General features: G+C 32.4%; 1 protein-coding gene and 1 pseudogene across 1 annotated transcript in view; one reads left to right on the plus strand and one right to left on the minus strand.

The window, feature by feature from the left end:
- The window catches only part of LOC137654644 (pyruvate dehydrogenase phosphatase regulatory subunit, mitochondrial), a 660498-nt gene that overhangs the window by 502779 nt on the left and 142719 nt on the right, over positions 1-15000 (minus strand). The gene's annotated exons all lie outside the window — the stretch shown is intronic.
- On the plus strand, positions 12191-13959 carry LOC137653994 (zinc finger protein 665-like; annotated as a pseudogene).

Here is a 15000-nt window from a genome sequence, read left to right on the forward strand (position 1 = left end):
TTTATCCGGAAAACGTTAATCATAACTAGAAATGAAACAAGGAAAGGGACGAAAGTGATTAATGGAAGGAAGAGAATTTCTGTTTATTGAAGCGGAATATCTTCGCCAAAGACAATGAAGAAGAGAAACTTTGGCAATTACTCCTTCAACAATGACAGGCAATGTCACGACGGACAACTTTTTCCCTACGTAGCCTTTTAGGTCGATTTTCGTCTGTATTAAGAAATAACCTTCTGCGTGACCAGAATCTCTCTCTCTCTCTCTCTCTCTCTCTCTCTCTCTCTCTCTCTCTCTCTCTCTCTCTCTCTCTCTCTCTCATTGTGGTAGTGTGTGCACCCAACAGAATGAGGAACCAGTGTTCGATTCTAGAACCAGATGAGGAGAGACAACATGGAAGTGTTCGTTAAGAATTATTTTTGCCACTGTAAATCCAAAACAGCGGTTTACGTATGTAGTTGTTAGTCAACTGTTGTATGTCACCATGCAGTTGGAGAAAGAAAGATAATGAGTGAGTTCTTTGACACATGCACGTTCAATACGCCATCTCATGAACATTGGAAGTAAGGAAATTCAAAGTGGCAATCCTCACTTTAAAACAGTGAACTATTCATTAGGTATTTCTTAATCCATCTATCTATCTTTCTACCCGTCTATATATCTCTTTATATATATATATATATATATATATATATATATATATATATATATATATATATATATATATATATATATATATATATATATATATATATATATCACTAGCTAAGCTACAACCATAGTTGGAAAAACAGAATGCTATAAGCCCAAGGGCTTCAACGGGTAAAAATAGCCCAGTGAGGAAAGGAAACAAGTAAATAAATAAACTACAAGAGAAGTAATGAACAATGAAAATAAAATATTTTAAGAACATTAACATTAATTACAATAAATTTTTCATATATAAACTATAAACACTTAAAATACAAGAGGAAGAAAAATTCGATAGAATAGTGTTCCGGAGTGTACCTTCAAGTAAGAAAACTCTAATCCAAGACAGTGGAAGACAATGGTACAGAGGCTATGGCACTACCCAATACTATACTAGAGAACAATAGTGTCCTCCTAGAAAAGCTGCTTACCATAGCTAAAGGGTCTCTTTTACCCTTAACAACATGAAGGTAGTCAGTGAACAATTACAAAGCAGTAGTTAACCCTTTGAGAGAAGAATTGTTTAGTAATCTCATTGTTGTCAGGGAAATGTGGAAAGAATACCCCAGACTATTCAGTGTATGTTCAGGCAAAGGACAAATGATCCGTACCAGAGAGAGGGATCGAATGTAGGGCTGTCTGGCTAGTCAAATGAATCAATAACTCTAGTGGTAGTATCTCAACACATACACACACATACACATATATATGTGTGTGTCTGTATGTAGATCGATAGATATATAGTTGAATGCTAACTCAAGTGGCACATGATAGGAAAAACGCAAGCAATACATGTAATCTTATCTTTCAAGTTGCTCGTTCAGAGACTTGAGAAAAAGACTGTCAATTCTATAAACTCTTTATTGAATTTCGTATTATGCAATTACATGTCATTATCGTGATGACAATCTGTAATTCTCTACCTGTTTTTATCATCCATTCAGTTAAATGGTTTCTTAATTCAATTTTCTTCATCACCTTTTCAATTTATGTTTTTGAGATCAAGCAGTGCTATAGCTGTTACCAAATCAGATAAAAAGAGTCGCACTACGCAATATTAAGAAAATGTTATTGTTAAGAACGGAATAAAAACCTAATCAAATTATTTAACCGGAAACAGAAGAAAAACAAAAGATTATTGGAATTAAAGCCCCCTACGATGGATACAAAGGGAAACAAAAGATATTAAAGAAAGAAGGGAAGAAATTGGTCATAGATTGAACAAAGAAAGGGAAATGAAAAGAGGGACAAAAAATGGGTTATCCAAAACATGTAAAATGTGGAAAATGGTGGAAAGTAAAGAAGACAGGAATAGAAAAGAATACATGAGAGCAGGATGGAAATACAAAGGACTTAGGTAGTAATATTGATAAGGAATAGAATGTTGTGCCTGAAAAAGGTGGTGATTAATTTTTGATATTTCCATTTCCACCTTTTTGTAAACATCTATTGGCGTCCTGTCCCAAGCCTTCTTTTCATTAAACTGATGCTGGGTTATCTAGAGGAGTATATTTGACTGTTTGAGTGATCTAATGATAACTTGCAACTTACTATGGTGACTGAATGAAACAATGAATTCTGAAAGTGACCTACTGATTGTGTGACTACAAAGACATGAAATGAAGACAATATCAATCTGTGCCCAAATCAAGGATAAAATACCATATATTTAATTTATTAGATTATTCTTTATTGGAATTACGACTGAATTGCTGACAGGTAAGCGAAGTCACATGCTTGACTGACTGACTAGGTCATAAAATTGGGCGATAGACCAAGTAACTAATAGATTGACTGATAAACACATTTAGTACAAGTAACGTCCATTATAAACTATCCTAATCTAATTGGTGATACCTTGAAATAACTTAGCCTCTGAGTAAGTCAGCCTTTTACATTACTCAAATTAGCACTTTGAAGATATTTTCGGTGGTAGGTAGTAGGTTGGCCAGGGCACCAGCCACCCGTTGAGATACTACCGCTAGAGTTATGGAGTCCTTTGACCGGCCAGACAGTACTACATTGGACCCATCTTTCTGGTTACGGTTTATTTTTCTTTTGCCTACACATACACCGAATAGTCTGGCATATTTCTTACAGATTCTCCTCTGTCCTCATACACCTGATAACACTGAGATTATCAAATAATTTTTCTTCACCCAAGGGGTTAGCTACTGCACTCTAATTGATCAGTGGCTACCTCCTTCTTGGTAAGGGTAGAAGAGACTCTTTAGCTATGGTAAGCAGCTCTTCTAGGAGAAGGACACTCCAAAACTAAACTTTTGTTCTCTAGTCTTGGGTAGTGCCATAGCCTCTGTACCATGGTCTTCCACTGTCTTGGGTTACAGTTGTCTTGCTTGAGGGTACACTCGGGCACACTATTCTATCTTATTTCTCTTCCTTTTATTTTTGTTAAAGTTTTTATAGTTTACATACGAAATATTTATTTTGGTGTTGTTCTTGAAATATTTTATTTTAACTTGTCTCCTTTCCTCACTGGGCTATTTTCCCTTTTGGAGCCCCTAGGCTTATAGCATCCTGCTTTTTCAACGAGGGTTATAGCTTAGCAAGTAATAATAATAATATTGGATTCACATCAATTAAGAATGATAAGAAATAATCTTGCTTCAACTGTTTTCATGGCATTTTATTGCCAAATGCCACATACACACTACTGTAAAGAATCGTTCTTAAGTTTAGTAATCAGGAAGGGTCTCCAACATTCGCTTCAGTGAGTCATTGATATATCCCTTCGACTCCCATATGTATATTAATAGACACATAACACACAAAAAATAATAACACAAAAAAAAAAAACAATGTAAATAATCTTACTTATAATTTATGAGTAGAAACGTCTTTGCTCGTATATTTCTTCATTATTTTTTTCGGTGAGATTAATCAATTGCTCACATTCATTCTTCAATGTCTACTTCTCTTCCTATATCAAACATGTTTTTAATGAAAATCTTGACACTAATAATAATGATAATAATGACATAGAGAGAAATAAGATACAGAGACATATTAGATCATAATGCAATTTTTTTTTCTTGTAACCAATTTACATCAATGTTAGGAAGCATGTGTTTGATGAGCCTTAGTAATGTCCTTAGTATTTGGGATTGGAGATTGGGGACTTCACGTCGTAAGTCAATACACATTACAACCTACTGAAGCAATTTGTATTTTATTTCATAATTTGGAATATTTCTTTTTATACGAATGTCATTATTTGGGCTAAACGTTCAATATACTCATTTTTGACTAATGGCATCTACCGACCCAATCCATAGTCACATCGAACGATATTGACGATTTTGGGGATCCCCTCTTTAAAGACTATAATCATCTTGAGTGAATGAGATAACAGGGAGGTAATTAAAAATAGATCACTAAATGATACTAGATTGCATATGTGAATGGTTGTCTATATTTGAATACAGTTGCTTGCTTACATTTGTGTCTAGAAGACACATATAAACCTGGTGAAATATTGGTTTATTTTTCTGTTTTAATGCTCCAATATACAGAAAAGGCTATCTTTTGAATATCGGCAAGGAAAAATATCAACGCACACATCTATAAATATTCTTATATGACTGTATGTACACATATCCTTTATATAGAAAATGCATTATCTGCATAAACATTACTACTAAAGAAATTAATGTCGATGAATCATAATCGCTTGACTGTTTGTAAATACAGTTTATGCCAAAAAAAATCAATTGAAAGGTTCTCTAGGAGAAATGGTAATGCAAACAAAATTTGATTTAAAAATAAATTGTTTAACAAAAATGTGACATTGGAATTTTCCATCACTTTCAAACTAATATTTGTAGTTTTTTCCTTATTTAATAAAAAGGTGTGGACAATCTTGTTGCAAAATGTGTTGAATCTCCGTCTCCATCTTAACAGAATTTCAGTTATACTACAAACAATACATTTATTTTATTCTTCAATGAAATAAAAAAATTATAATATCTTTTCATAAGTCAATGCAAACTGATTACCAACGCTCTTAGGTCATATATTTTAAACTTTCTAATACAGAGGTTTGTATGAATAAGAAAACATTGCCGAAAATGACGTTTAATCACAGAATGTTTTTGTATTTTCAACACGTGCAGTCTCAGTGCTTGTGAGGCTCATTCAGTACTTATAACTAACAAGTTAATTAGTACTTTTCCTTTAACATAGAATTTATCTAGCGTACAATGTTAAGCTCCAAAATTATATAAGCTTTGTTAATGAATATGTTATGCTGCATGAAAATCAGGCCAATACTAAATTTCAATAAAAAAAATATTAGTTGCTTCCGAAAAATATTGGTAATGTTTTTTCTGCGATTTGTAATAAATATCTAGAGGCTAAGCCGTTAATATGGTTATGCTATCATAAAGAGATATCTGAGATTAATATAAATGTACTTACAGTATGCTATAATATATTAAGTCTATGATCATGATAACGTCATAATTGTACTTAAATTCATATAATTACAAGGATATTGATATATGAGGCAAAAGAATTCAGAAAACTTATGTATCATTATTACATTGTGAATATGACTTTGCTTATATTCCTTCATCTCAAAAAGGGAAGAAATTGAAATTTGGCACCAAAACATGAATTTATAGTAACATACTGTATGTACCAGCAGACTTACTGCATAATATTCAAGTATTCGTAAATTTTCAAATAGCAGTTTGATTTACTCTTTCGTAATGGCAAAATTTTTAGCGACAGAATTTTCAAATAGCAGTTTGATTTACTCTTTCGTAATGGCAAAGTTTTGAACGACAGAATTTTCAAATAGCAGTTTGATTTACTCTTTCGTAATGGCAAAATTTTTACCGACAGAATTTTCAAATAACAGTTTGATTTACTCTTTCGTAATGACAAAACTTTTACCGACAGAATTTTCAAATAGCAGTTTGATTTACTCTTTCGTAATGACAAAATTTTTAACGACAAAATTTTCTTAATGACAAAATTTTTAACGACAGAATTTTCAAATAGCAGTTTGATTTACTCTTTCGTAATGACAAAATTTTTAACGACAGAATTTTCAAATAGCAGTTTGATTTACTCTTTCGTAATGGCAAAATTTTTAACGACAGAATTTTCAAATAGCAGTTTGATTTACTCTTTCGTAATGGCAAAATTTTTAACGACAGAATTTTCAAATAGCAGTTTGATTTACTCTTTCGTAATGGCGAAATTTTTAACGACAGAATTTTCAAATAGCAGTTTGATTTACTCTTTCGTAATGGCAAAATTTTTAACGACAACATTTTCAAATAGCAGTTTGATTTACTCTTTCGTAATGGCAAAATTTTTAACGACAGAATTTTCAAATAGCAGTTTGATTTACTCTTTCGTAATGGCAAAATTTTTAAAGACAGAATTTTCAAATAGCAGTTTGATTTACTCTTTCGTAATGACAAAATTTTTAACGACAGAATTTTCAAATAGCAGTTTGATTTACTCTTTCGTAATGGCAAAATTTTTAACGACAGAATTTTCAAATAGCAGTTTGATTTACTCTTTCGTAATGGCAAAATTTTTAACGACAGAATTTTCAAATAGCAGTTTGATTTACTCTTTCGTAATGGCAAAATTTTTAACGACAGAATTTTCAAATAGCAGTTTGATTTACTCTTTCGTAATGGCAAAATTTTTAACGACAGAATTTTCAAATAGCAGTTTGATTTACTCTTTCGTAATGGCAAAATTTTTAACGACAGAATTTTCAAATAGCAGTTTGATTTACTCTTTCGTAATGGCAAAATTTTTAACGACAGAATTTTCAAATAGCAGTTTGATTTACTCTTTCGTAATGGCAAAATTTTTAACGACAACATTTTCAAATAGCAGTTTGATTTACTCTTTCGTAATGGCAAAATTTTTAACGACAGAATTTTCAAATAGCTGTTTGATTTACTCTTTCGTAATGGCAAAATTTTTAACGACAGAATTTTCAAATAGCAGTTTGATTTACTCTTTCGTAATGGCAAAATTTTTAACGACAGAATTTTCAAATAGCAGTTTGATTTACTCTTTCGTAATGGCAAAATTTTTAACGACAGAATTTTCAAATAGCAGTTTGATTTACTCTTTCGTAATGGCAAAATTTTTAACGACAGAATTTTCAAATAGCAGTTTGATTTACTCTTTCGTAATGGCAAAATTTTTAACGACAGAATTTTCAAATAGCAGTTTGATTTACTCTTTCGTAATGGCAAAATTTTTAACGACAGAATTTTCAAATAGCAGTTTGATTTACTCTTTCGTAATGGCAAAATTTTTAACGACAGAATTTTCAAATAGCAGTTTGATTTACTCTTTCGTAATGGCAAAATTTTTAACGACAGAATTTTCAAATAGCAGTTTGATTTACTCTTTCGTAATGGCAAAATTTTTAACGACAGAATTTTCAAATAGCAGTTTGATTTACTCTTTCGTAATGGCAGAATTTTTAACGACAACATTTTCAAATAGCAGTTTGATTTACTCTTTCGTAATGGCAGAATTTTTAACGACAAAATTTTCAAATAGCAGTTTGATTTACTCTTTCGTAATGACAAAATTTTTAACGACAGAATTTTCAAATAGCAGTTTGATTTACTCTTTCGTAATGGCAAAATTTTAAACGACAGAATTTTCAAATAGCAGTTTGATTTACTCTTTCGTAATGGCAAAATTTTAAACAACAGAATTTTCAAATAGCAGTTTGATTTACTGTTTCGTAATGACAAAATTTTAAACGACAGAATTTTCAAATAGCAGTTTGATTTACTGTTTCGTAATGGCAAAATTTTGAACGACAATTTTCAAATAGCAGTTTGATTTACTCTTTCGTAATGGCAAATTTTGAACGACAGAATTTTCAAATAGCAGTTTGATTTACTCTTTCGTAATGGCAAAATTTTGAACGACAGAATTTTCAAATAGCAGTTTGATTTACTCTTTCGTAATGGCAAAATTTTGAACGACAGAATTTTCAAATAGCAGTTTGATTTACTGTTTCGTAATGGCAAATTTTGAACGACAGAATTTTCAAATAGCAGTTTGATTTACTGTTTCGTAATGGCAAAATTTTTAACGACAGAATTTTCAAATAGCAGTTTGATTTACTCTTTCGTAATGGCAAAGTTTTGAACGACAGAATTTTCAAATACCAGTTTGATTTACTCTTTCGTAATGGCAAAGTTTTTAACGACAGAATTTTCAAATAGCAGTTTGATTTACTCTTTCGTAATGACAAAGTTTTTAACGACAGAATTTTCAAATAGCAGTTTGATTTACTCTTTCGTAATGACAAAGTTTTTAACGACAGAATTTTCAAATAGCAGTTTGATTTACTCTTTCGTAATGACAAAGTTTTTAACGACAGAATTTTCAAATAGCAGTTTGATTTACTCTTTCGTAATGACAAAATTTTTAACGACAGAATTTTCAAATAGCAGTTTGATTTACTCTTTCGTAATGACAAAGTTTTTAACGACAGAATTTTCAAATAGCAGTTTGATTTACTCTTTCGTAATGACAAAATTTTTAACGACAGAATTTTCAAATAGCAGTTTGATTTACTCTTTCGTAATGACAAAATTTTTAACGACAAAATTTTCAACGACAAAATTTTCAACGACAAAATTTTCAAATAGCAGTTTGATTTACTCTTTCGTAATGACAAAATTTTTAACGACAGAATTTTCAAATAGCAGTTTGATTTACTCTTTCGTAATGGCAAAATTTTTAACGACAGAATTTTCAAATAGCAGTTTGATTTACTCTTTCGTAATGACAAAATTTTTAACGACAGAATTTTCAAATAGCAGTTTGATTTACTCTTTCGTAATGACAAAATTTTTAACGACAGAATTTTCAAATAGCAGTTTGATTTACTCTTTCGTAATGACAAAATTTTTAACGACAGAATTTTCAAATAGCAGTTTGATTTACTCTTTCGTAATGACAAAATTTTTAACGACAGAATTTTCAAATAGCAGTTTGATTTACTCTTTCGTAATGACAAAATTTTTAACGACAAAATTTTCAACGACAAAATTTTCAACGACAAAATTTTCAAATAGCAGTTTGATTTACTCTTTCGTAATGACAAAATTTTTAACGACAGAATTTTCAAATAGCAGTTTGATTTACTCTTTCGTAATGACAAAATTTTTAACGACAGAATTTTCAAATAGCAGTTTGATTTACTCTTTCGTAATGACAAAATTTTTAACGACAGAATTTTCCAATAGCAGTTTGATTTACTCTTTCGTAATGGCAAAATTTTTAACGACGGAATTTTCCAATAGCAGTTTGATTTACTTTTTCGTAATGGCAAAATTTTTAACGACAGAATTTTCAAATAGCAGTTTGATTTACTCTTTCGTAATGACAAAATTTTTAACGACAGAATTTTCAAATAGCAGTTTGATTTACTCTTTCGTAATGGCAAAATTTTTAACGACAGAATTTTCCAATAGCAGTTTGATTTACTCTTTCGTAATGACAAAGTTTTTAACGACAGAATTTTCAAATAGCAGTTTGATTTACTCTTTCGTAATGACAAAATTTTTAACGACAGAATTTTCAAATAGCAGTTTGATTTACTCTTTCGTAATGACAAAATTTTTAACGACAGAATTTTCCAATAGCAGTTTGATTTACTCTTTCGTAATGGCAAAATTTTTAACGACAGAATTTTCCAATAGCAGTTTGATTTACTCTTTCGTAATGGCAAAATTTATAACGACAGAATTTTCCAATAGCAGTTTGATTTACTCTTTCGTAATGACAAAATTTTTAACGACAGAATTTTCAAATAGCAGTTTGATTTACTCTTTCGTAATGACAAAATTTTTAACGACAGAATTTTCCAATAGCAGTTTGATTTACTCTTTCGTAATGGCAAAATTTTTAACGACAGAATTTTCCAATAGCAGTTTGATTTACTCTTTCGTAATGACAAAGTTTTTAACGACAGAATTTTCCAATAGCAGTTTGATTTACTCTTTCGTAATGACAAAATTTTGAACGACAGAATTTTCAAATAGCAGTTTGATTTACTCTTTCGTAATGGCAAATTTTTAACGACAGAATTTTCAAATAGCAGTTTAATTTACTCTTTCGTAATGGCAAAATTTTTAACGACAGATGCTAAAAATTTCAGCAAGATTTACTTTTATATACAGTATTATTGGAACATAAAATAAAACCAACATAATTTAATTTCTCGATTCCAAATCCCTAACTACTTTGCTCGTTCGAACGGCATTGATAATTCCTTTTAAAAGTAAAAATTAAAGAATTGGTAGTTTTGAGAGAGCATTTCTTTCTTATAAAAGAAAGAAGATTTTAATGCCTCCCTTGGTTTTAAATATTTTAAGTGTCGTTTAGTATTTACTCTTTACGCGATATCATGGACATAAAATTCTACATAAATTATACATTAAATTAAGAAAGAAACTACGTAGGTCCCATTAAATGTAATAACACTGGATGTTAGCTGAAAATGATACCTATTCGCTGCTCAACTAAGATGCAGTGTCACTAACAGTAAAAAAAACAGAATGGTGAAAGATATTAATCTATCTAAAAGCCATTATTAAAAGCTAATATTATTGTGTTTACTCACAGGATTAATCAACGATTTAAATTCCATATACGCAAGAATCTAATAAGAATTTGGTAATCATAATATCAAGATAAAAACATAGAATTACGATGAATGAAACCAAAACGGCAAATTCTTGCTGACAAGCAATGCAAAATATGAGACAGTCAATCATGTCTTGATATATTCATCGAACGATTCTTTTCTGTTTATGCAAGAGAACTGTCAGAAAAGAACCGGTGCGAAAATTGGTATTCTCCAATATCAGAAATCGATATCAGCCATTCATTCCAAAATGTCTTCGGGCGAAATTTACTTGAATACAATAAAGCTTTAGTCTTCTCACAAAAGCGTTTTACACCCGTAGAGAGGAACGTGTTTGAAGCCCGTCTGGAACAGACACGGGGAAGGATAAGATATAATGAAAGCTCATGGGAAAAGTGATGGGTTATCGCACGCGTACCAGAGACGCCCTCACACACCCAAAGGCATCTCCTTTACACTACAGTTTCTCTCTCTCTCTCTCTCTCTCTCTCTCTCTCTCTCTCTCTCTCTCTCTCTCTCTCTCTCTCTCTCTCTCTCTCTCTCTCTCTCTCTCTCTCTCTCAGTGACTTAACACTTGGCCAAGTGGTAAGTCACTGTTCAAACAAGTCTCCTGGAACAGGGTTCGACTCCCGGCGGTCAGAAGCTGTTGTCTTTGTGTGATTTCGAATGGGGCTCTGATCCCTATGTCTTTAAGAGAATCCAGACAATAATGTATAAAAATATATGGCTTACTTGAATATATATATATATATATATATATATATATATATATATATATATATATATATATATATATATATATATATATATATGAATATACATATATACACACACACACACACATATATATATATATATATATATATATATGAATATACATATATATATATATATATATATATATCAATATATATATACATATATATATACATATATATATATATGTGTGTGTGTGTGTGTGTGTTCGTGTGTGTGTTTATATAAGTGCATGTTTGTGTGTTTAAATGATTGAGTAGGAATAATTATGTTTTAGAGTGCCAGAGCTAAATGATGTTTCTCTTAAATAATAGTTATCCTGTGTTGATGTATTAACTTTGAAAATATATTGGATGCGGAAGATTAGCGAGAGGACGAGCTGAATCACTAAGAAGTGAAGAGTTTTAAAAAAGCCAGCAAGAATTAGTGGATTTGACTGTTTATGGCTTACAAGGGTAATAACAAAATGAAGAGAGGAAAATAATGGGGAGTTAACGGGATTGTTAAAAACGAAAAAGTGGCCGTGCTAGTATAATAAACGAAATATGGCAAAATGAGACCGTAGAGATGTTTTAATATAGCTCTGTAACATTAAAAGCTCCGGATCCTGCTGTCATATACATTATATATATATATATATATATATATATATATATATATATATATATATATATATATATATATATATATATATATATATACATATATATATACTGTATATATACATATATATATACTGTATGTATATGTATATATATATATATATGTATATATATACATATGTAAAGATACATATATATGTATATATACATATACAAACATATATATGTGTGCATATATATGTGTGTGCATGTATGTGAGTGTGCGTATGTGTATATATTCTTGCAAATATGTTTGCATAAATATATACAAGCTTATATGTGTGATACATATGCGTCTGTATATGTATGTGTATATATATATATATATATATATATAGAGAGAGAGAGAGAGAGAGAGAGAGAGAGAGAGAGAGAGAGAGAGAGAGAGAGAGAGAGAGAGAGAGAGAGAGTATATATGTGAAGAGTGAGAACGGCTGAGTCCTTCTGGTGGCTACCTCTTCGTTGCTTTTTTTCATCGTTGTCAACAATGCAAGGCGTGTAGCCCTGCACAGGAGGCTACTTCGATAGTGGGACTAGTCTATTAGCAGCAGCAAATTCGGCGGCATCAGGTGCGATGCTAGCGTCATATCACCAGAAGTCTCCTTAAATTTGTTTGGCTAATGTTATGAGGTAAAGAGGAAAGATATTTATTTTATTGTTGGTAATTAGCCCAATGTCTTAATAATGCAAGAGCCTCAGATACAATATCCAACAAACAAAGTAAATAAAGATACTCAGACAGGCTTGGATGGACCCCAACTTTTCCAGCACCCAGTCACGCCTGTGTATGGAAATGTCCACTTTCAAGATGACCCTACAGTCACGAAGGAGCAGAAGTTGAGAACCCAGATCGAACAGTGGCTACAGTCGAGTGACAAGCCGTATGAATGCGACCAGTGCAGCAAACGGTATGTTCAGAGGAGTTACCTGAACAGCCGCATGTTGGTCCACACCAACGAGAAGAAGTTTGAATGCGACTTGTGCGGCAAGAAGTTCACAATGGAGAGCCATTTGAATGGGCATCTTTTGATGCATAATACAGAAAAGAAGATCTAGTGCGAGGTTTGCGGCAAGAGATTCCTTCAGAAAAGTCACTTGAATGGTCACATGTTGGTCCACAGCAAAAAGAAGTTTGGATGTGAATTATGTGGGAAGCGTTTTATCTTGGAGAGCCATCTAAACAACCATATGCACATACACATCGAGATGAAATTTGTGTGTAACATCTGTAACAGGCGATACACACACAAGAGTCACCTTAGTAGCCACATGTTTGTGCACTGTGAGAAGAACTTCGAAAGCGAAATATGGGGAAAACGCTTTTTTCCAGAGAAGTCATCTGAACATGTTTGTCCATACAGAAGAAAAGCGATATGAATACGAAATGTGCTACAAGAGATTTGCCCAGGAGAGCCACTTGAACAGTCACAGGATTGTGCACACAGCAGAGAGGAGATTCGAGTGTGAAGTTTGCAGGAAGAGATTTTACACGAAGAGCCACCGAATTAGTCATAGTTTTGTACATAGTGAAGAGAAAATGTTCGAATGCAAGGAGTGTGGAAAACGATTCACACAGGAGATACATCTCAACAGCCATCGTTTTGTCCATACAGAAGAGAAGAAGATTGAAAACCAGAATTGGGGAAAACGATTTACACACGAAATTATTTGAATGGGCACAAATTCATTCCATACGATATGAACAAGTTTGTTTGTGAAGAGTGTGGGAGGAGATTCCTTTTGAAGAGCCATTTGAACAGTCACAGGTTTATCCATAGGGAAGAAAGAAGATACGAATGCGACATCTGTGGAAAGCGATTCACTCAGAGGAGCCATCTGAGTACTCATAAATTTGTCCACAGTGAAGAAAAAGTCTACGAGTGCGATGAATGTGGAAAGAGATTCTCACAGCAAGTTCATCTTAGCAGTCACAAGTTTGTGCACAGTGCCGAAAGGAAGTATGAGTGTGAAGAGTGTGGTAAGAAGTTTATCCATGAAAGTCACCTCAATAGCCATAGGTTCATGCATGGAGACAGGAAAGGCATTTTGTACGATGACAACATCAAGTTACTTGCGCAGAAGACGCAGGTGAATAACGTGCTTATGAATGCAGATGAAAAGGTGCTGACGTATGAGGACACGAGCAAATTGTTCCAACAACAAGCTTATCAGCCTACGTATGGTCACTTAACTGGATAGCTGGCTGGCCAGTTGACAGGACAGTTGACCAATCAGTTAGCTGGACAGCTAACAGAAAAGGTAAGAACATTGTGGCCTCTAGCCATCGGCCCAGAATGTTTTTGTGTGTACTATTAATAAAGAAAATTGATAGATGTGACAATGATTTTTCCTGTGTTATATCTGTACTTTACATGGTAGTACAGAACATTAAAATGTACAGTATTGAAGTGCAAGATCTAATCTTTTGTAACAGTGCAAAATTAGATGTTCTATAAGTGCAGGATATGACATTTGGTAAACGAAAAATGCAAAATCATAATTTTTATACAGGTACTGTGAAAAATCCAACTTTTATTAATTATGCGCAAATTAAATTTTTTTTCCCCAAAAAGCAAAGGACCAAACTTCACGAGTTATGCAAAGCAAAATTTTTGGGGTGTGAGGTGCCCAGATGGATTTTAATTGTTAATCAAACTAACAGATTATAAACTTTAAAAGAACTGTTATGTTGTTTTGTTCCCGATGGAAAGTGTTACTGGTGGAGCGTTGGGTACAGTTCCTCAGGTATGCCTGTGGGAGGTAAACAATGAATTGTTAGCCTGCACTGAAACTGCATGCTTTGGGTGACATTGTATAGAATAAATGAAGGTCTATAGAATACATTCTATAGACCTTGAAATAAACATTCATCCTCGCAAACTTTATCGTGTTCAGAACCTGTCCGGATACCGAAGATGTTGTCTGACCCATCTTATGTGGTGTAGTGAGAATAGAGAAATAGCATGATGCCATACAAATAGGTACAACTATTTGATTTCTATTAGGAGTCTGTTAGATATTTGTTAACTAAAGTTTGTTAAACAAGTGCATTGAATCCTCTCGAGATCTCTATTGGGTACACCATTTGCCTCCTCTTTGTTTATCATTAAGAATTTAGAACTCGCCTTTGTTGTTCCTCTGTATGCTGCTGTAATTGTTGTAATGCTAATTACCAGTAACCTGCTCATAAGATTATATCCCCCTTACAAAAGAGAGGGGATATACACTACAAATATATTG

This window comes from Palaemon carinicauda, chromosome 15 (assembly GCF_036898095.1).
Source record: "Palaemon carinicauda isolate YSFRI2023 chromosome 15, ASM3689809v2, whole genome shotgun sequence".
NCBI classification, from domain to species: Eukaryota; Metazoa; Arthropoda; class Malacostraca; order Decapoda; family Palaemonidae; genus Palaemon; species Palaemon carinicauda.